This window comes from Manacus vitellinus, unplaced genomic scaffold (genome assembly GCF_001715985.3).
Source record: "Manacus vitellinus isolate BGI_N305 unplaced genomic scaffold, ASM171598v3 scaffold_28_pilon, whole genome shotgun sequence".
In the NCBI taxonomy this organism is placed as follows: Eukaryota; Metazoa; Chordata; class Aves; order Passeriformes; family Pipridae; genus Manacus; species Manacus vitellinus.
The window spans coordinates 4,608,643-4,630,505 of record NW_021940122.1 but is presented as its reverse complement, the minus strand read 5'-3'; the positions used below and the strand labels follow the sequence as shown (position 1 = coordinate 4,630,505).

Sequence of the window (21,863 nt, the reverse complement as noted above, 5' to 3'; positions counted from 1 at the left end):
AGGCCATTATATTTGAATTGCCTAAGAGAGTAAAACTGTGAAGCCTCTGTGATGTTTCCATTTACATTTCCCTATTGTCAGCAAACATCTGAAAGGAATTGCCTTGGGAACTGGGAACTGCACAGTGTCAGTAAAAGGTGCTTTAGGAACCAATCCTGGGGATTTCATATAGTTTAGGGTAGGGTGGAGGGTGCAGGAGGAGTTGGTCCTGGTAATCAGTGTAATAAGAAATAAGCTTGTATGTTTTACCCCAGAAAACCAAATTGCATATATGACAGAAATGAAGTAGATGCAAGGCATGGTACCTTTCTCACTTTAGCATACAAAGGTATCTACTGAGCACAATGGTAAAAGTTAGGAATGATGCTTACCCAAAAGATAAGCAAGCAGTCGATTTCTGTAATAGGATGGACTTCCCAGTCTCTTTCACTAATTTTTTATGTATTGAATAATAACTATATTCACCCTCACCAACATGCTGTGCTGGTTTACATCTCAACAAAAAGCACAAACTCGCAGCTGTTTATGAAGACAAGCCAATAAATCTAGAGGAATATATTTATACAACTCATCCTGAGATTATATAGTTAAATGCCATTTTTTCAAGTAGGCAGAGCTCCTTCTTTGCAAAGGAACCAAATTCCTCTCTGTGCCACCCAGATCTGTTGATTTCCCATTAATGTCAGCTCTTGTCAGCTCTACTGAGTGCTACAAGTTGCATTGCAGAATGTTTTATATACATTAAAGGAGTAAGTAGTCTGCCATTTCCATGTCCTTCTTTTGGCTGGCATTAAGTAAGGCATGTAGAAGACAGAAAGCGAGGAGCAGTTCTGATGGCTCTTTCAGAAATCCTGCCATTTGCCACTGGCAAATCCAGGTACAGTTCTCATAAAGATCTCTTCCAATTCTGTAGCAACACTTTCTTCCTATGGAGAAAGTATCATATATATGTTTGAAAGCTTGTTGCAGCACTGATTGCTTTTTCCATAGCAAAGAGCTAACTTTATTCAACTGATTAGACAGACTGAGCTTTGAATTATTGCTTCTTTGCCTAAATCTCCCTGATACATGCAATGATTTATATGAAGGAAGAGCAAGCAAGAGGGTGCCATGCAAAACAAGAGATCATCATGTATCTAAGTTAAAATCTGTGATAAAAATCTGAGGAGGGTTAGGTGATATACATTTTCTGGAGCTCCCACTGGCCTTTTGCATTTATTTAGACTGTGGGTTGGCTTTTGGATGATATCCATGTAGAAAGCAGGAGGTCTTAGACTTTTGTATCTTCTAGTAGAAGGGGACCAACTGAGAGCCAGACTTAATAGTTGTGCTTGCTACATTAAGGGCTATAGGAAATTTGGGGATCACCATATCAGGAACACATGCTAATAAAATGTGTGCCACATAGTAAAAACTCACCTGGGTGAAATGCTGCTCCTTCTGATATCAATGGAAATTTCCTTTTGACCAGGGGTTGCTATGGCAGCAAGCACTGGAAATGAGAACAAGGACATTTTGATATGTCTACACTGTGGATTGCAAATTATGATATCCGAGTTAGTTTTAAACAGTCTTGCAAGGAGTGGTCTAGTTAAGGCAGCCTGGAACACCACGTGGCCTAATTTACTATACTAAGCAGTTTCCTTTCCTCTGTGCTGAATGTCTGTCTGTGTCTGGGATAGAGCAGAGGTCGAGAGGCATTTGAGGGGATGCTTATTTAAGGGGAATGGGATGAGGAACAGGCTGCGATAAGGAGTAGTGTAGGGAGGGAGAAACAGTATGAGCAAAAGTAAGCTAGAAAACAGGAGATACAGCAGTCCATGGAGTCAAGAGAATGGAAGGAATGAAAGCAAAATCAACAACAGAAGATGTACGGGTTTGGGGACCAGTGACCAAAGGGTCTCTTCCCATGGCAGTGCACTTTGCTCTGCTCCTTGGAAGTCAGCCTAGGGCTCCTGACTCTCAGCAGGAAGTAAGCAGTGTCAGGAAGACACTGTCAAATCACTGAATGAAGTTTCCTTACAGTCTTCCAGTGGATTGATCAGCTTGTAAGCACCGTTTTACAAGCTGCTGATGACGCTGCCGGCTGAAGTGGCGAAGTTCTGTATTACAGCTCCACAGGTGCTAACCCACCTCAGCATCAGCAGCAACATGGAAGAGCTTTCGATTTTTAAGTTGACTTTTAAAGAAAACCCTGAAAAATTATACTGAAAACGCATTACCATAATGTTAATATTACTAAGTCAAACACTTAAAAGTTAGGAAATGCCACAGTTAATGTTGTCTGTGCCACCTTAGGGAGGGCCCCTTGTACCATTACCATAGCCTGTAATTACATAACTGCACACTGTTTCTTCCACTGAACCCCTGCATAAGGTGGTCAAGTCCTCTGCATATTTCATTAGAAATGTAGCCCAGAGCTGTTCTGCTGCATTATTACTTTGGTACTGACCTAGGGAAGAGAAAACTACTTGTCTATGTCACTGTGCTCTACAAAATCTCCTCTTCTGGAAAGGGGTTGAGGCCTTTAATGGCACTTTGTTTCTCTGAAATCTCCTTTTCTGTTCCTTGGGAGCATCTTACCTTCCATGGTATTTCAAGTGTGAGCAACTCATATTGGGAGGCTGGGAAGAAAACTCATAAATAACATTTAATGGCCCTTATTAAGTCCAACATCCCATTTGCTTCTGCAGTGCATCCCTCTCCTATTGACCCTGGTTAGGTCTTCCTATAATCTGTACTGAGTCAACAAGCTCCAGTGGGCTGGTAGGCAGGTGGGACACAGATACACAGCATGTGACATTTTCAGTGGTGGAAAAGGGCAGGAACCCACCTTTTCCCATAGCAGAGGGTGATAGAAGGAATGAATAATAATGACACCTCCCATCAACTTCCCATTAATGGCAAAACACATAAGAACTGGTGCCAGTTTTGCCTGGACATGTATGTAGAAAAGACAGTGAAATTAATATAGAGAGGTTGCTAGAGCCTCTGTCTCTTTTGTTTCTTCCTTCCTTAAGCATTTGTACCCAAAATGCAGTGATGGGGGAATCACAGCACTTCCTCTCAAAGGCCAACCGTCAGCCACGTTGTGAGTCCCTTCTCTACTTTCTTCCCATGCTTTTGAGCAGTGCTTGCAGGTTAGCCATGCTCATTTTAAAGCTTATATACAGCAGATGTTCACAGAGCTGATCAGGAATTATGGACTTGCTGCTGTAGCTGCAGCCCTGTATGAAATACAGAGAATGTATATAAACCACAGAGAATATAGCTGCCTTGCACAATAAATTCACACACCTTCCTTGCTGCTATTCGCTCAGGAGGGGACATCAGAGCCCCTGATGAGGGGGCATTCAGTGTCCTGAAATCGAAAGTAGGTCCCTTGCATGTGACAAGGGAAAGTTCTGGTGGGGCAGGGGGGTGATGTCTGAGGGCTAAACATGCTGACAGCTTGCTGTCAGGGCAGCATGTTACTTGCTGCCTTCCCTCTCAGAAGGAGAGGCCGCCTGCCCCACACCTTTGTAGAAGCAGACTTTAAAGAAGTGTCATAAATCTCTGCCTGGCCTGCCACACAGCACTGCCGCTGCCCTGGATATCACCAGGATTCATCCATTTGAACTGTACTTCATTTTGCAGCCCAGGGTAGAAGGAATAGATTGCTTTGACACCTATTTTGGGGTATAATTTCTCTACCTCCCCAGTGCCTGGGACTTGTCTTATCCCAGTACCCAGCACTGCCTTTTTACAGCATCTCCGTCTGTATCCTGCAGGTACTCGATTTGTCTGTGTTTGTGCAGACATGCATGGCAAGGATGTGCTCTCAGAGCTTGTGTAGTTCCAGAATCATAACATTCCAGTGATCCATCAGGAAAATTCAACTGAAGGGCAGCATGGTCTTGCTTTAAGCGAGCTGAAGTAGTAGGCACTCCTTTCCCCACCCCACAGGACAGGTAGTCTTAGAAGACTGTAGGAAGGTGTGGGTGTTTATTTTGGTGAGAGCTGCAGTGATGTGTAAAAAGGAGAGGGAAGGGATCTCCCAGCTTTTTGGAGATGGCCTCTGTATAATGCCATTTAAATCTGTACTTTTTGTTTGGTGGTAAGTTTTAATAGTTATCCTTTGAGGATTTTCCCAGCGAGCTTATCTGAATACACCAACAGTCTTTTTTGTAATATTCGCATTTCCCCTTTGGTTCAGCCGAGCCCACTGACAGATCATTCAAATTCAATTGTTTTATGTCTAAGCCGAACAGCTAATTAAAGTAGGGATGATTAACCTGACTGGCAGTGTCGCTCTCTCTCCCTCGCTCTCTCACTCCCTCCCTCCCTCCCTCCCTCCTGTTCCAATCAGTCTTTTTCTCACACTCTCCCTCTCTCTCTCTCTCTCTCTCTCTCTCTCTCTGTCTTTTGCTCTACTGTGTGTGTGTGTGTGTTTTTTTTTTCCTCTCTCCTAAACGTGGTCTGCTTGCTGATGGCAGAATGGCACTCGGAGATTTGTGCATTGTGTCTGGTTTCCTACGGGCAGGCTGACCCAGTGCCTCTAGGGACTTATCAATAGACCACTCAGAAGAGACAGAGACAGGAGAAAGGAGGAGGGGTGGGGGGGGGGAGAGAAAGAGAGAGGGAGAAAGAGAGAGAGAGAGAGAGAGAGAGAGAATCAATATCAAGAATAGAAGGAGCTCCGAAGCCATTTTTTTTTTTTTTTAAAGAAGTATCAGGACTTGGGAAGAGGGTGACAAAAGAAGGTTTTTCAAAGAGGCAGTGGAGGAGGTTCTAATAAATTTGGAAGGAAACAGTTCCCTGTCTTGGGAAAAAAGGAGAACTCCTGGCTGATTAGCATTCACACCAGGTATGAGATGTTCCCTACCCCTTATCACTGTCGCAACCGAGATGGAAAAAAGCGCTTTTCCCCCCTTTTTTCTTTTTTTTTTTTTTTTTCTTTCCCCTCACCCCCCCGTCTGCTCTTTAAGGAGATGGAGCGAGCGTTTATTTTGGTACGTTGGTTGGTGGTGGCAGGGGGAGCGCGAGCCGTGGGCATTTGTGTGCTGGGAACAGGGAGAATGGAAGCAGGGCAGCGGGGAGGGGGCGGGTGGGAGAAGAGCCGGGAGTGTGTTACTGTGTCTCCTCTTTGTGCACCCCTGGGGGGGTTACCCAAGTTCATTTCCAGCAGGTGGATTTAGAGAGGGAGTTACTTAACGCTTGACCGCCAGTTTTGAAAAAAAGGAAAAAAGAAAAAAAAAAAAAAAGGACCTGCTTCCTATGTCTATTAAAGGAAGCTCCAATTTTTTCCCTCTCTCTCTCCTCTCTCTCTCTCTTTCCTCTCTTCCTAACCAGACAGCGGGAGGGTTTCTGGCTCCTCGCCAGCCCAAAAGCCTCTAAGTGTTTTGCACTTGTTTCAGGGAGCCCGGGGATTTTTTTCAGCATTTTCACTAGAGAACAAAGAGTTCTTTACAAAGGAAAGGGGGAGAGCGAGCTTAACGCCTGAGATATGTTTTTCTATTTTTATTAGGGATTTTTTTTCCCCTACTAAAAAGAAAGAGAGAAGCAAAGCACAGAATGTGTGGCAGCAACAAAATAGATTGAAAGGAAATGCAGTTCTCTTACCTCCAAATTATAATTTGGAATAAATAAGAACAGGAATGGAAGGGGGACAAGACCAAGTGAGTTTGGTATGTTGTTCTTTTCTCCCTTTTTTTAAACTCTCTCTTTAAATTCCAACTGCTGTTTTGCCAACTTACCTAGCATCTTTTTTTTTCCATAAAAGTTATATTGCAAACAGTTTCTGTACAGTTTCTGTTTACTTAAAAAATCAAACAACAAATTCTTACTGAGGAAAAAAAAGGAGGGAAATGGGGTGGTTATGGTAGAAAAGAAACGAATGAGTGGGAACAGAAATCTTTCACTTTCTGTCACTTAGAAAAAAAGTTGGTAATGGCTTGTTGAAGCTAGGATCCTAAAATACAGATGGGGCACTAACGTCTGTGTCCACGGACCCAGCTTTTCCCTGACCATCTGTCTAAAAGTCACCTCTCACTGGCAGCTCAAATGATTAGTCGGAGCTCAGGGATTTTTTTGTTTATTTGTTTGTTTGCTTGTTCCTCCTGTTTGGTGGGACCCTCTCTCAAATGGCTCCATTTCACCTTCTGAGTTTAGTTCTTTAGTCGAGCCCCAGATTGAGGGTTTCTGGATAGACCTCTCTGCACTGTAGATTTTTTGTTCTTCTGAATGTATTTCTTCTAGATACACTCTTTGTCTATTTGTACGTGAAAAAGGCACATGCAATAGAGAAGGGAATAGCGCATCACATTTAGGGAGGTGTTTAGATTTGAATTTTATTGCTATATAGTATATAGCATACAAGACATCTTCTTTACAGTTTCTCCTGAACAGTGGTTAGGATGTTTGAGAATATATACTGTTGCAAATTCAGTAGCTTGAGGAAGTGCTTTCTTTACCCAAATTCTGCTTTCATTCCTTTATTGATTTGTATTTTCCTGCCTTTGACAATTTGCCAGTCTAAGAACAGCATCATATAGCAGAGGTACAGAAAACAAGAGAGGAAACTCTTGGTTTTGATATTATATCCCCCCTAAAAACCATAAGCAATTTATACACAGATCTGTATCAAATTATTATAGAGTTACGACGATTGTTTCTGGATGCAGAGCACTGTTACTGCAATACCTTGATTTTTATTTTCCTGCTGCAGGCTTCCCTCAGGAGAGGTTGTCTGTTACAGCTACATAGGTATTGCATATGTATTCGTGCCACTGTTTTTAAGCAACACCTGTGCATTGTGTAAGGGTACACAGAGAATCAGTCCATTTACATCTTATATGATGAAGAGGGGAAAAATCCATTCTTGGGCTCTGCTTGTGCTGCTTTAGAAATCCCACTAGCCTACAGTGGCAAAACGTCCTGCAGGATACAGCCCATCCTTTGCAGAAGTGAAGGAAAACTGTCCACGACAAGTGAAACCACCAGTTAAAACACAGTTTTGTTTTCATGCCAGTATCCAATCTGGGGGCTTGTAACCCTCCAGCTTTGTTAGCTGGGACTCTTCCCTCTCCAAAGCTGTGGTGGGCACAGCTTTCCCAGCAGAAGTTGGGGGGTTATCGTGGCCTGAAGTGCCCTGCTCCAAGACTAAGTTCCTTCACTGCAGGTCACCCAGATACTCTGCCTTTGCACAGGTAACAGCAATAGTGGTGCCCAGTCGAAAGTACTTTTCGGGCTTCCCAGTTTAATGTAAAATGCTTGGCCAAGAGGGATGGACCACCAAAAAGAGTTAGTTGTTCTCTTGGCAAACATAACAAATAGAACAACTTTTGGCAAATTACAAATGCCTGTCTTTTACCTAAAATTCTTGCTTTCCTCATTCCTGCAGAGAGTTTTCCCAGTTCCTGATGTTTTTCATGGTCTGAATGTTTTCTGTGACATTTCTCCCTTGCTCTCTCTGAAAAGGGAGGAAAAAAATCACATGAAAAGTAAGCAAAAGAGCACAGAAAGGGGACTTGATCTTTGAAGTTTTCCACAGGATAAGCAGTCTAATTTTTTTTCTGCCTGAATCTTTTTTTATTCTCCCCCACTCCCCCTTGATTTTTTTTTTTAAATCTAACATGCTTTTGTGAGTATTTCATATCTGCAACCTTGGAGGTGGTGACAGAAGAGAGAGGACAGAACAGAGCTGAAACCTAGATTTAGCCCCCTCAGTCTCAACTAGAAGGCATCTTCCAGTGGCTGTCACTGCATCCAGAAGTAGGAAGAAAGACGGTAGCTGTCTTTCGGGGACTCCGTGGAGCTGACCTGAGAGTAGCACATTCACAGTACAGGAGAAAAGAGAAAGAGGGGGAAAAAAAATTAAAAAAAGGGGAAAGAAAAGCTCTTTGAGCAGTAACACACTGGCTCTTTCTTCCTGCAGGCAATCCGCTCCAGCTCCTGGCGACGTGTCCTGCACTATCAGATATCATATGACTCTTTATTTGGCCTCCCGTTAGCAGTATGGGCCTGTTAGGAGGCTGTTTGTTTTCTTTTCCTTTCATTTCCTTCTCCTCAGTCCCCCCTATTTTATATTTGCCTGTGTGAGCATATCCCCTTTATAATCTCTCTTTTTGTGCTGAAGCTTTATAGAAAAGAAAAAAAAAAAAAACTTAATCATTTCCCAGGACTGTTTTTAATCCTCTGCCAAAATTGAAGTTCATTGTCAAGTTGTAAAAATAAATAACACCTTTGGGTTTTATTTCTCTCTTTTACTTCTTTCTTTGCCCTGGCACTTCTCAGTGTGTCCGTATATACTCAAGCATGTCTTTCTGTCTCTCCTGCCTGAGTGGGTGAAGTTGGGATACACCTGTATCAGTCTAAGCAGAAGTGCAGAGCTGCCTGCAGCTGCTCCTGCTGCTTCTTGCCATTTGTTTCACTTTCATAAACTTTCCTCTGTTTATTTATTTATTTCATTTGGGCACCTTCACACCAAGTTTGAAAAACTGTCAGGCAGCAATTCCTGTGCTGGGCTTTTCTGCATTTAGGTGAGCAAACGGGGGAAGTTAAGGCTGTAAGAAAATGAAACATTGTGCTGAAGGAAGAGAGGATGAAGTGCGAGGTAGAAATTAGACGCTCTTTGTGCACGCCACCCATAAAAGTTTCCTGAACCAGAATGCTGGTGCCTACTAATAGGATGAGGGGAGCCAGACAGCAGCTAACAATCGGAGGTGTGTAGCCAAGTAGCCTTATGGCAGCATTTCTGATATCCATTTCTGATACCGAATCACATTTTAGTTAAGGGAGATGAGATTTTTTTTTTTCCCTCTTTGTGCTGTCTGTAGCACTACATTATTTAGATAAACACTGTTGCAAAACTTTTTTGCCTGAAAATGCTAAGTCACGTCAACAGAAACAGTGAATTGTTACCAAACGTATTAAATTGTTGCGAGGAAAAAGTCCGTCTTTCCAAAAGAGAGGTAATGTTTTGTTTTGATACTTTGCTATGGAATATTTTAATTTCTCTTTGTAAAGTAAGGATTTATTTTGAGAATTGTTAAGAATTTATTTGTAAAGGAAAAAGATGGGAGGTGGAATCTGTAAAACATTCATAAATGATAGATTTTGAAAGAGGGGAGATTTAGTTTTTTTAGGAAGAATTTAAAATGTTCGGGTTTTTGTTCATTTTTTGTTCAGTTTTATGCAACCTGAATCATAATATACTTTGTCAAGCAAACCAGAAAATGAGCTTTTTACACAACTTTGCTCCCTCTGTAATTACTGCTGTATTTTTATGGAACTTGGTGTTTTATTCATCCAAATTTGGTAAGATTAGCAAAGCCGAAATCCTGTTTGCACTGTGGAGACACAAAGGAGTTACTGATACTTTCTGTCAAAAGTAGATGCTTTGGCCAGTCAGTCCTTCCACCAACTTGTGCTGTTGAGCAGCTGGCTGCGTGCGGGCCGACCGCCACGCTCCAGGGAAAGTATGGGCATATTTTGTACATGCAATTTATATACATTTCGTGCTGATATTCATTAGCACAGCTGAAGAGCTCTGAATTTTAGCATTTCTTCTTGGTGTATACTTAGGCCAGTGTACAAGAGCAATCTTGTAAGTGAGGCAAATACAGACCAGAGGTTTTTCTGTTAATAATCCAGAAACAACTGCATTTCAGCCTTACTGTAGGTGTGTTGAACCGAATTGAGGTCTCCCTGCTAGTTGATGGTATTTCTTATTTCTCATCTAACTTCCCACTGAAGTCAGTGCAGGTTTTCTTGAGGAAATGTTGATGAAAAACAGAGCTAGAGCATCAGGATTTAGGGTGTTCCCCTTGAATCAGTGTTGGAAACCAGACACCCCAGAATGTGCACAGCCTAGCATCCCTCTGGAGCCTGCAGGGCATGCTTGCTTTAGTGGAGTTGCTAGAGCTGAGCTGAGCTGACTCCAGCAGTCTGAAACTTTATTTGCATGTGCCTCGAGTTCCTTCAGAAAAGTACCAATATCTCTGCTTCACTGTCAACAGCACACTCTTTCTTTTTGTTTAGTTTTTGCCAGTCATTTCAAGGAGGATTAAGAGGCTCTTTCACCAGAGACAACATTTTGAGGCTTATTTCCTTTTCTCTCTTCCTCTAGCAACTTAAAACCAACTTTAATGTTTCGTGCTTGGGCACATTCATGGTACTGAGAAAGGAATTACAAACTTTGTTGGAAGAAATCTGGTTTTGGAGTAAGTGTTAAGAGTGTTTAAAAATTGCTGTGCATGCACAGTACGTGATGTTCCCTGTTACTCTACACGTGCTCCAATACTCTGAGCAGTCCTAGCTGTGGGTATTTATTTGTGAGCTCATTCTGGGAGTTGCCCATGAATTTAGTTGACAGTCAGTAAACAGCCCCATGATAAGGCTGAAGTGTGAGAGCTACATAAGTGGGAGGTAGAAGACTTCTTTCAAGTTTTTGGCCGTTTCAGTGTATTGTTGCTCAGCATCTTTATTTATAGGAAAAAAAAGTTATCCTCAAACTTGTTGCCTTCATCTCTGCAGAGCAGATTATTCTATTTCAAAGATATTACAAGCTCAAATAATGATAAAATACATACTTAGCTACCTTGTGAAATAAATATAGCTAAAAGGTGCGGAAAAGTGAAAGCCAAATGCTGCAACTAATGCTTGAGTGTGTGACTTGGGCTGGGCAGAGGCTTGCTGCTGCTGAAGTTTTGTTAGCATAACTTGGACTTGGTGGAATTGCACCAAAGTTGTATTTTGACTTGGCTTAACTTCACTGCTTTCATCTGACTTTTTTTCTAAGCCAGCCCAATCCAGATCTGCTCAGTGCTCAGGAGGGTGATAGCCAAGGGACAAAACAGCTTGTCTAACACATGTCTCTTTAGTGTACCAGTGTGTGGCTTGTGAGGCCTCAGAGTGGATCACCACTGTCAAGAGAAATGTGTTTTCCTGCAGTGTAATAAGTTGTCCTGCTGCTTTCAGATGTCAGAGATCCCTGGTTCAGCACTTGGTGAAAAGGTCTGCTTTCAGAAGAGGCTTCCCTTCCATTTAACTTTTCATTAGAGCATGCAGCTCATGTAAATGTGATGTGGCCAGTAGAAGCAACAAATTCTGGTTTATTTTTGCCAGGATGTATGTATTTTTTCTATGTCTGTATTAATATTATGGTGAGATGGTATTTCAACCTGAACACCAATTTCAGTGGCTTACCGCTAAAAAATGAGCTGAGTTGAAATGTCAAGTAGTCGTTCCAAGCTCAGAGGTGAAGCTTATATTGTTTTGGAAAATATGAGGAAAGTCATGGTTACTTTTTTCTTTTTTTTTTTTCTTTTTTTTTTTATTTTTTAATGTGTTGGGCAGTCACACTAAGACAGGAGCATTTTCTGATTAACTAATTACTGAAACCCATTAATTTTTCCATTCTCATTCTATTTTTAATTTTTCTTATTTCTTCAATACAAAATGAAAATTATAAAGAGCTAATTTCCTTAAACTAATTAGACTTACAATTTTAATCTCACAAAACCCAGGAAATTCCAAGCGATGTTTTTTTGTGACTCTGCCATGTTGCACATGCCTCTCTCCTCTTTGAAACCCTTGTATTGGCCTTCAAAAAATCCTGGGAAAACACTCAACACTTGCCTGAGCCAGCCTTGTCGGTCCAAACTCTCCTGAACTTCTGGCACTGTTAGGCATACAGATCCAGGTTTTGTGATTCGAGCTCATCACTTTTGAAAATAACAACATGGAGTTTCCAGACATTTCCTTTTATGAACTTAAGGGTTTTTTAAAAAAATAATTAGTATTTAGGGTGATTCTATTTCCACTGAAGCCAGCACAAGCAGAATCCACATCCTCTGGTTAAAATTTCTCATGGCACTTTCCAAAACTTGATTTTTGCTCAGATGGCTTTTTCAGTTTTGACCATCTGGAGAGCAGTTGTACATAGAATATTTTTTAGGCAGTCCTCTGAATAGGAGACCTAAAACTCTTTGACCTGTTAATCTCTACTACATATCCCATAAAGCCAGTGTGAGAAATAATTTTTGTTCTATCCTTCCAGAGAAAAGAATTTAGTGATGATTTTTTTGGCTGGAGAATCAGGAAATACCAGTGAAAGCTCTTTGTAGGAAGACGCTGGAGTCTTCTTCAGTGAGATCAACTGTTCTTTATATAGATAGATAGATAGATAGATATAGATATATATAGTGCCTTTTTTTTTTTTGCTTGTTGAAATATATCCCCACAATCTTGAGAAGCCACAGAAAATTATCAGTGCCACAGTAACCTTATACAGATGGAGAATGCTAAACAGAGCTGATCTGAGGCAACCTTCCCCACTAATGAGACAAGCCAGCAAGTTGATTTCAGGCTTTAGTTTATGGCATTGCCTGCACATTGCTGAAGCACCAGGGTGTACCCTACAAGGAATCTTCCTCTCTGTAATAATTTTTAACATCCTGGTCCAATTCTTTAACTTCTATTTTCATGAAATTCTCACCAAAGTCGTGAGGAAATCTGTGTCTGGCAAGCATGGAAAGAAATGGAGCCTCTCTGAGTGGTCTCTACTACTTATATAGTTAAAAATTCAATCCATACCTCAAAAAAAAAAAAGTTGATATATATAAGAAAGCAAAGGGGAACATTGATTTGCAACCTATTCATTTTGTATTATGCTCATGTCAGACAGCATAAGACTGTTCTGGTGCTTGCTTTGGAGGACTTGTCTGAAACTCTGTAGAGCTGCACAAAGCAAAGTCAGTGAGTGAGAAGCAATCTTATTTCTGATCAAAATGAAGTAATGTGCCAACTAATGATGACAGAAACCTGGAGAGCTGTAGGTGCTCCCTTTTATCAGAGATATAAAAATAGAGATTTAGACCACTGTTAAAGATTGCATAATGCCCTGGCTAAATTTCAATGAAGGCAATTGTATTTGGCCTCCTTGAATTCCCTCTGAAGTGTCAGTTGTGTGAGGCAATATTCACTTTCTGACCTGATCCACACCATAAGGGTATAGAGCATAGTTAAGCAGCTGCCACCTCCCACTCCACGGATGGCTTTATTAGCTCAGTGTTGAGCAAAGTAACCACTTTACAATTTGATCAATGACTGAATAATGACAACAACCAACACCTCTCTTCTATACCTTCATTTGTCTCAAAATGCTTATTATAAAATCTAACAAATTGGACCTCATTCCCTCAGTGCTGTGGTGATATTTGTAAGAACTATCTCTATTTTGCAGAGGAGGAAACTGAGGCACAGAAATGTTTGAGTGACTTTTCTAAATGTACACAGCAAATCGGTGGCAGAGCCAGGAGAATAACTTGGGAATGCTGCTTCGCAGTCCCATGCTCTAAGCACTAAGAAACACTACCCCTCTGAATGTAAGTTATTGTTATTAAGATGTGGTTTATCTTTCATGTAAGTCGCCATCTGTTATATTGCCTACTTGCTATTAGTTACGAAAGCTATTCAAATTTTAAACTGTTTTGCATTCTCACAGCTACTTAAGCCCACAGTAGACTTTTGACAACAGTAACAGTGCTTCTCATGTGAAAGAACTGGACAAATATTAACTCATGTTTTTTCAGTAAATTTTTGTGATGCCATAAACCCACAGTTTAGACTGAATTTAAACAGACCTTGAAAAATCCATGTATTCGATGCTGATTGGTTCCATATCTGTCAGTTGTACTTAGTTAAGACATGACTGTATATTCTCATAGATATGATTAAGAACATAAATATCCAAATGGTAATTTAATGTAAATTGAGTCATTGATAACTTCATGTGTCTTGGGTCTAACAGCTCTGTGGCTGTTACGGTCCTTTGAACATGTAGTAGGAAAAACGTATTAATCTTGAGTTCTTAGTGATGCTTCTGGGGACCTCAGTGAGCCAAGGAGAACTAGGTCAGTCTTCTTGGAGGCAGTCTGGAAAAGCCCTGAGCAGAAGCTGGGGCAGGGACTGGAACTGTAAAATGAGGAAAGGCTCTTGAAAAGTAAAAGTTGCTCTGTTTTTCTCTCAGTGTACAGATGAGTGCTAGGGAAATGCATCCATTTAGATCCTCACAGTCACCATTTTTAAAGGAGCTATGAAGCCCAGGCTTGGGAAGGGGTAACCCTGCAAACAAGGAGAAATAGCATTGTAGTTGAAGAGAGAAGGAATTGTCTCAAACTATCCAATATCTGCTAGCAGGTGGAATAACAGAGGCAACGTCAAACAAAGTCCAAGACAGATTGGACACTGTTGCCTTTTCATCTCTGAAGATGGTCAAGCAGCAAGGGCACTGCTGATAGTCCTAACTAGTTTCCTTTATGTGAAAAAGCCTACTGAATTTCTGAAAGCACTTTGCTTCTGCTGAACTAGAACATATGTTTCAGAAAGATAATCTTTAAGTCTTTAAGTAATTGAGATATGTAGTCATAAGGAATGACCACATATTTTACAGAATTATTCTGAAGATTTTGAAATCTAGTTCACTTCTTTTGAGTCTGAATTTGACTTAACTTCAGCTATGCCTTTGTCTGGTGTATTAAGGAGCCCTCTACTGTCAGAAATCTTCTCCCCGTGCTTGGTATTAATAAACTTTGCTGGTCTGGTTGATGGATGGTGATTTTTTGACACCCAGAATACGGTTTGAGTGGATGGGGAGGTGAGTAGTGGAATTTGAAGTAAGAGGTGAGGAATTACTGGTTGCAGAAGAAGTGGGTGAATAGAGAAGAGAAACAATATGCAGAGAGAGCAGGTTTCTTTTTCTTCCTGAGTATTTAAGGCATAAATAAAAGAAATATGTGAGTAAAGGCAAAGACCCAGTTATAAAGAGGGAAAGAGATGGGAATATAAGAGAAAAGGTCTTGAGAACAGACACAGAGAGTAGCGTAAAAAGAGAAGCATCGTAAAGCTATTGAAGACAGGAAAAAGAAACAAATGTAGTCTGCAGGATCAATAAGGTCAGACCAAATGGGGAAATATCAGAGCATGTTAAGAGTGTAACAAAAAGGAGCAGTAATTCACCATGGGTACTTTGGACTAGGGCTTCTCAAGCAGCGGGTACTTTCCCATCTCACAGGAGGCCAGCGGGCTTAGCTCATTATGGCTTTGAAAATGCACTGCTTAATCTGAAGGTTAGTGAGAGACTGGTACAGTTTTGAAAGGTCTGAACACATTCAAACTTTGTGAAAAAGACTGGCCAAATTTTCTGCCCAAGGCCTCTCTGTCCTCAGGATTAAAACTCCAATGTTCAGGGCATAACGAAAGGGAGGCCTAATTAGAGAGAGAAAGGTCTTCTGACACACATAGCTTTTCTTTTCTTTTTATTTTTTTTTTTTTCCCCTGACAGCAAAGGAACAAAGAATAGGGTAAAACTTTATTAGGGTAAGTGTATTGTTAGTTTTCTCAAATTGTTTCCCTTCTAGCCCTCTCCAGAGCAACACCTCTCTTTGCCCTGGTGGCTGGGACATCACAATATGGGCATGTTCCTCATATGCTGCCCACTCATTGGTGCAGCCTGGAACAGGTCACTTAACTCCCTGGCTTCAGATTACTACAAACAACTCTAAAACCAGCCGATGGTTTCCTATCTCAGGAGTAGCTGAGAAGATGGTGTCAACGTGGCCTGTGAGATGTTAGGAAATCATGAGGCACATTTGGCAAGGTTGCCTTTATCTTTGGATTTCATGGAGTTCAGTATGAAGAATTCCTGTGTCTTCACTTCAAATATTCTATCATTCCTCTCCTGTCTTCCTTTACCTGTGAAATAGCTCTGGTAATGCTCATCACTGATGCTACAAGATAAATGAGTATCAGTGTAATGAGTTTTTTCGTGCTTTGAAGGTATTAGTGTTCTCCTCTTAAAACCTGATAAAATACTCCGCCCAAGGTAAAAGTCTGGTTGGTTTTTATTAAGAAAGAAAAAATATTTTTCTGAAGGACATTGATTGGCTTTTCGAAATGCATGAGTAGTCCTAATCTGGGAAAATAGAGTGAGAAAAGTGATAATTTCTAAGTTGCCATTGTAGGCCAAGCACTGAAATGGGGCCAGTCTGGATCATTCATACTAGCTTTTTTAAGAAGATAACATACTTTTAAGAAGATGAAAAGAAAAAAAAACCATCCCTTCAGACTGGTTTTGTATGGCTGACTTGTCTCCAATGTGAATGAAGTGTGTGGAAGTTAACGCCATGACACTCACCACTTACTAGACACACATATTTGGGTGTTCTCATTGATTGATGGATTACCAAGTGTCATATTCTAAAATCTTTCAAACAAGGCTATCCTGTTGCACTTGTGCAAGCAAAGAAAAAATTATTCAGAAGCAGAAAGAGGTGAAAACTACTGGAAACATGAAAGTCCTTTCTAAAGCCATTTCTCCCTGTCACTGGTATGAGAAGAATTTTCATTCCCTTTAAGGCTATTTAAAATATACTTTGGGGCTAAAATAGCAGAGAAGACAATCCAATGCATTCTCAGCCCTGAAACCACAATCGGTTACAGATCCTTGTTGCCACATCGCATCCAGTGAGATAGCTTACTGGAAGACCTGGTCAAAAAAACCTCAATATTGATTGGGGGAAAAAAAAAGAAAAGTAAAAGAAATTAAATTGTTCTCTTTCCCCTTTCTCTCATTCTTTTTTCAAGGCAGAAAAGCAAAACACTGTTTTTTATTGTTTAATTTAAATGAATTCCAATTTTTCAGTGATTTTAATTTCTGTGAATTTTAATTCTCATTTTTCACATGAGATGAAATACCAGAAAACTGTGCAAGCAGTTAAAATTTTCATTAATTTTTTTTTTCATTTTTAATTCAGTATGAAAGCTTATTCTCTCACTTTCTGCTGCCGTCCTGTCTCTCTTTTCCATATTCCTACAGACTCATGGATGACTCTGAATGGCATTTAGCTGTTTCACTCATTAAGGCAGAGCAAGTAGTGGTTCCATAACTTTATTGATTTAAGGTGAGATCATGGTAGGGACCACTCTGGATTCTGTAAATGACACAGCTTCTTGAAGATATTCTTTACAAAGCAAGTAAGGAATATGATAGTATCACTTCTAATCAAGATGAATATCATTGCAGTCAGCAGTAGATGTCACAAGCTGTATGGGTACATCAGGGATCTGACAGGTGAACACTTATGTTCATACTATTTCTGTCACTTACCCAATGCACAAGTTCCGACTTATCTATTTTGGCTTGTTTTCCACATGAGGACGACATGGCACAGGCGATAAACCTAATTTCTTTAGTTTGTTTGACAGATTATTTGAGGAGTTATCTGTGTGTATGGCACTCATATTTGGGGTTGTTACTATTGGAAGGCCAACACCACTGATTTGGTCTGTGCTAACATTTATCTCCACGTTGAAGGCATGATTTTTTTTTTCAAAACATCAAATAATGGTGAAATTAGGATGCTCTGTAATGATGTAGATGTTGATACGACATTGCAGTCCACCTGTAGCATCTTCCATATTAAGCTGAATGAAATGGCAGGAGTATTAAGGAGGAGAACCTAAGTGGGCGTTATTGACCAGATGGATGCAGCTGCTCTGTTACATTCCCACTATTTTGCATTTGAGCTGTTTATTTTCACTCTCTGGCTGTCAGTCATCACACAAATTAGAACTGAAAGACTTTTTTCCTGATGTAGAATCCATAGTCACGGGTCCACCAACATCCAGGAGTGACTGTGCTGTTTAGTTCAGTCTTCTTTATCTTCTGGCCTTTCCAGGTAGGGTTCTGCAGATTAGCATCACAGTTTACTTCCAAGAAATGCCAGACAAAAGAGAGGCAGAAATTTGTCCCATTAGGATCAGAGGAAACCTTGAGTGATTTGACCCAGTCAACAACTGTCAGGAAGCATTGCCACTTGAAAAGTAAATGCCTCATTATTGTTGCTAGACAGATGCACCTCCATAAAACACCTGGAAGTGGTCCACAGACCACAGACAGAACGTCACTAAGGTTGATTTTTTTTTTTTAATGGGGAGAGATAGCAGATCTCATATTTTTAGACATAAATTGATCATCAGCTAGTGTGAGGAAGTAATCTATTGCAGTCGAGCCTCATGCAGAAACCAAGCATGTTATAAGGTGATGTTCCTTTCATCTGATGTTGACCACTGTAGGGGGAAGGACATCAGACTGCCTGAACCATCATTTTGAAGAGAGAGCTCACAGAAGATATGTTACTTGTGGCGAGGCTGAAAGTGAATGAGGTAACCACAGAGTAAGCTGCTAATGATGTGGATTGTGGGAAGCACTACTGATAGGAGGCAGACAGTTGGATTGATTAGAGCAGCCCCAGGGACTAGTTCTTTTTCTTTCACCGTCCTGGGGTGAGGTTAAACCTGCTACTGGTAGTAATGAAGAATAGCTAATACAGAGCAGACTCTGCCAAAGTAACAGCATTGGCATCAGGAGCAGAAAGTTTTGCAGATTTCTCTGTGTGTGCACTTGCTACTGGTGTTCCTGGTGGGTGGCTGAATCATCCTGATGGCATTCAACAGGAACCAGCTGCTGAGAATATTAAAATGCAAGCATTTATTCCTCTAGAGAGACAGTAGCATCTGCAAAGTTTTCCTGTCTTGATGGTACAGATAATCCCATGGAGTATTCTCTAGTAGTTTTTAACTCTCAATTCATTTATACATGTTTTTAAAGCTGTAAGTGCTTTGTGTCTGCACAGAAAAAGCCTAGTCTTAGAGCTGAGGCCACAACTGTCCTGAGCATATATCTCTGCTCAGGCTGAGGTACCTTACATGGGGAAAAAGAAGTCAGGCTTTGCCTCCTCCTCCTGCTCCCACCTTTTTTCTTCACCCTACTCTTCTCAGGAAGGACTACTTTGAAGACTGGTGTGCCACAGAGAGGGAGTCCTTGGCCAAGCCATGATTTTGTAACTTCCATATCAGGGTAAGCTCTGTCTTGAAATTTATAGTGGCAACAATTGTAAGAAGTGGTAAAAACTGCAAGAAAGTGATTTAATGGTCTGATAGAGTAGGATGTTGAACATAGCCATTATTGTTCATATTTTTTTTCCCAAAGAGGAACATGTCCCTTCAGAAGCCTGTAAGCAACACTCCCCAGCCTTATACTGCTTAGAGTCTAGGGGATACCTCTGGAAAGGAAACCAGGCCCTGACAACTTTAACAACCCATCAAAAACAGGGGACACTCAGCACCCATCAGAAACTGGCTCTTAGAGCAACATGGTTCTAAACAACAAACATCATAACCAACACAGCTGAGAGAAGAGAAAAGGCAGATAGTAGCAAAAGTGGGGGAAAAGATGGTAATTTCTTCTTTTAAGTCTTTGCTTAGCTCTGCATATCTCTTCTGCTTTCCCTAGAATATGTTCTTATGCAAATAGTGTGTGATTTCACATACTAAAGGTATTTACAGGAAGGGAAAGGCAAAGATTCTGTCCATGGCATATGATGTGAGTAAAGGTGCAGGATTGTTTTATGGAGAAAGAGAAACCAAGTTCTTTTGCAGTGTGGCTGCAATGTTGGCACAGAGAGAAGAAATGAGTTGTAGACAGCCAGAGCTGTGTAGCAAAATAAAGGGTGCAGTTTATGATTTTATTTTAAAAGTAGCATAACTTGGTGCACTCATCACAGTAGCATTTTATTAAGGTATTTTATCCATATCTAAATAGCCTTGTGTAAAATGCCTGCCTAATACCTTAAGGCTGTGAATAGTTCAGCTCCATTTTTCTAAGCTGGAATATTCGTACATGGTGTTAAAAGAACAAACTCGCCCAAGGCAGCAAACTTCCATTCTTTCTTCCACCTTTTGTCATTTCCAGTCATCCTCAGAGCCTGTCAGGGTGCGTCAACAAGTCAAGGTTTTGACAGGATCTTACAGGCACAAGAGGGACCACAAACACCACTCTACAAAGTTTATTGATAGCCTCTCTCATGATATGACAGGCCAAGGAAAGCTGTTGCAAGAGAGGTGACAGCAACAGCAGCACTTTATAGCCCTTCCTGATTTCAGCTTCTCCTTGGAAAGAGCTGTTGAAACCTCTTAGCGGTGTTAGACATATAGTTTAATCTCAGTAAGACATCACAGTGATGATGCATACATCAAAGACTGTTGTGCTTTCCCCTTTTTATGTGAGTTATGTTTGCTCATTTGTTTAAAAAAAATAGCATAATGATTTCAACTTTAAGAGGCTTAAGCCCAAAGCTTTGGAAAGTCTTAACAAAGAATGATTTAATGAACTGGCTATTGTGTTTATTGTTGTGCTCAGCTACTTAAGTATGTCATAGGCTCTGCAATACAAACAATTAATGGTCAAGCTTCTGAGCTCGAGTGCTATGGTCTTCTGCCTTCAGAAAAGGAGAAGTAGCATTTGAGGTCTGTTCCCACTTAAGAAGTAGTGCAATAAAAATCCAGTGGATTTAGACTAAATGCTCTGGGGTTGGATTTGTTGTTTGCTTGTTGGTACAACACAATAAAGTAGAACTTAATCCTGAATAAGAGCAACACTGGAAAATTTCAGGGAAATACTGAATAATACTGAAACATCTTCCTCTAAGGACACATCTCTCTTTAAAACAGTCATAGAGAAGAAAAGACTCCTGAGTTTTGTCTTGATAAGGGTGTGAGTGAGCTTTGCTCCAGTATGCCCACCAAATTTAGGAATGGGTTGATCCACGTTGCATACCCTGCTGTTAGGCCACAGGGCATCATATGGCTCTTAATGCAGTTCAGCTCATAGTATGAGATGGTACCCATCCTGAAAGCCACACAGCATGTATCCCAACATATCCTGGGGACTTAGGCTCTCTAGTGCAATACAGGTTATGAATAATCTTTAAAAATTATCAAATCACTTTTTTTGCTGAAAATACTTTTGCTGAAAATAATTAAGTTTTATGATTTCTGTCATGTCAGCTAACTTCTGCTCCAAGTAAAGGCAGAGGAAGCATCACTTCTATGCTTCTGTATTTTGTCATGGGTATTTCACGTCTTCTGTTTCCACTGCTTATCTGCACTTTGTATTTACTACTGCAAAATGATAATGAGGAGGTGAGGGTTAAAGAAAAGTAATGAATTTTTAGAGCTGTTTATTGTCCTCAAACAGCATGATCCTCTAGGGCAATACCCTCCCACCTAGTCTAAGCAGCCAGCAAAGAGACATTTGGACACAAATTCAGCCACTAAGAATGAAGTCAGAGCTCAGAGCTATCGTAATAAATTCCATCCTGAGAAGAAAGGAAAGGCTGAGGCCACCAGTGGAGCAACTGAGTATCTGCAGAGCTATGACTTGGTTCTCCCTTTGCCATTTCATGGCTGAAATCAAACTATGTGAGTTACTTACCTCTCCGGTCACAGGAAAATGGCAAACTTGAAAAGCCCATCAGTGCGGTCCACGTAGCAAGAGCTGCCCCTTTTTCAACTCTGAATACTGTCACACCAGAGCAGCAAACTACACTAACTCTGCAGTAAATATGATAACAATGGTTACTGCTGCATTATATTTTACTAGGAATGCTTTTCCTAGTGAATTTTGATCAGGCCCTCCACCAGCCCAGTCCAGTCAATGTCTGCTTCCTCTGCCTGTTCAGTCAGCCCTGTACTGCGGTAAATAAATGTGCTATCAGCATAACGTGTCCTACCAACTTCCCTCTTCATCTCTAGCCTATTTATGTTCAGTGCAGTTCTTTGACTCGCGCCAGCTCACTCGCAATACTCTGTCCTCAGCCTTTTGTTCTTCAGCTTTCACTCGGTGGGGGAAAGAAATAAACAGCAGCTGCTGGAACCCAACGGCTGAAACTGTTGAGAGTTCATATTTCTTTAGGGACAGAATCTGTGAGGATTTTTTGTCCAATCTTTTTTTTTTCCTCTTGAAGATTTGGAAAGAGTGC

At 40.8% G+C, this 21,863-nt stretch overlaps 1 protein-coding gene across 10 annotated transcripts in view; it reads left to right on the top strand.

Moving 5' to 3' along the window:
- The window catches only part of ZBTB20 (zinc finger and BTB domain containing 20), a 449,521-nt gene that overhangs the window by 354,644 nt on the left and 73,014 nt on the right, over window positions 1–21,863 (top strand). For 2 of the 10 annotated variants that reach the window (XM_018074645.2, XM_018074640.2), the window contains exon 1: window positions 4,949–5,666. The exons of 7 other annotated variants lie outside the window; for them this stretch is intronic. The gene's annotated coding sequence lies outside the window, so the exon portion shown is untranslated. Of the gene's footprint in view, window positions 1–4,584; window positions 4,847–4,948; window positions 5,667–21,863 lie in introns of those variants that run through there. One more of the 10 variants, XM_018074644.2, reaches the window with a different exon arrangement.